The following is a 1522-nucleotide window of genomic DNA, read 5'->3' as shown; positions in this document are numbered from 1 at the left end:
CATGGTGTATATAGCAATGATACTCTAGCATGCAAACAACACATATTCTGATAATTAGATTTATTATAAATTGCTACCTATGCCTTATTTATTTATGCAAATTTCATATTGGTTTTTTAATCAACATCAGATTCATATAGTATATAGAAAACTTTCTTGCACACAAGCAATTTGAGATGGATGGCAAGGAACAATGAAGGAAAAGATATAGAGAGTGGTATGTATGGATGGCCAATGAAGAAAAAAAGAAAAAAAAGCGCCATGAAGCCTATCAACTAAACAAAAAAACTTAATATTTGACCCGGATGAAAAAAATTACACACAAGGAAAGAAGAAAATGCAAACATGAAGCCAACACAAAAGATAAAAAAAAGCGCGTATAAGAAAGGCAGAAAGTCGCAAATATGCAACCATAATAAGATAAAGCTAGAATAAAGCAATTTACAGCTAACCATGAGTTGAGACGCAACACACTAAGGAAAGATTCAATTGTGCTGGAAAATCCTGGATATTTCGCGAAAGAACACGAAGTTATACATCTATACAACAAAAACTTCACGGTTAGCACACACAACATGCTTGGATGCTCGGCGAAGTATACAACATTTTTATTGTGTGATATCAATAACTCAACAACATAAGTGTTGCATGTATTTTTTTTTATCATCACTAGATGGTTAAAATACTGGTGAGATACGTGTTGTCACTATGTATTGACGATCTAATACAACGTCTTATTGAAGTAAAAAAATCATGTGTGCTCTAAGTTCAAAAATCCTTTGAATTAGTAACTACTCTTGAAGACCAAGTGGTCAGCTAGGTAAGCTATCACTATTTTTTTAAGGTAACTACTTTTGAAGAATGTGCTTTAGAGTTAAGAAAAATTGCACTCCGTGGAAGTCCTCGGTGCACCACCCTCTCTCCCACCACTGCCTCTTCACCCCATAGCAACGCACGGGCATGTTTCCTAGTGTTAATAACATATTAAAAAAAAATATTATAACACGTATAAAAATGTCTGTAATGTAGACGAAAGATGTTCATTGCATGTGAAAGAAAATTGTTGCCATTAAATAAAGGTTCACAGTCTATTTAAAAAAATGTGGAGCATATATCCGAAACATGTATTTAAGAATAAATGTATATGATGTACACTAAAAAATGTTCAAAGTCTATCAACAAAAATGTTTCTTATGTACACTGAAATGTACGTTGTGTACAAAAAAGAATAGAAATGTTTTGAACAAGAAATTAACCGCGGAAAACCGACAAAGAAAGCAAGGGAAACAAAAGAACCCAATGAAAAACGAAAAAAAACCAAAAAAAGAATGAAAACCGAGAAAGAAAAACAAAGAAACCCTAAAATAAATAAATAAATAAATAACAAAGAAAAAATAAAAATAAAAACTAATAAAAACCGAGAAGAGAAACAAAAGAATCAAAGAAAATAAAAATAAAAACTATTGAAAACCAAGAAAGAAACGTATAAACCCGATGAAAAAAGCAAAGAAAACAGAAAAAC

This window comes from Triticum aestivum, chromosome 1A, assembly GCF_018294505.1.
Source record: "Triticum aestivum cultivar Chinese Spring chromosome 1A, IWGSC CS RefSeq v2.1, whole genome shotgun sequence".
In the NCBI taxonomy this organism is placed as follows: domain Eukaryota; kingdom Viridiplantae; phylum Streptophyta; class Magnoliopsida; order Poales; family Poaceae; genus Triticum; species Triticum aestivum.
This window is presented reverse-complemented; position numbering follows the sequence as displayed.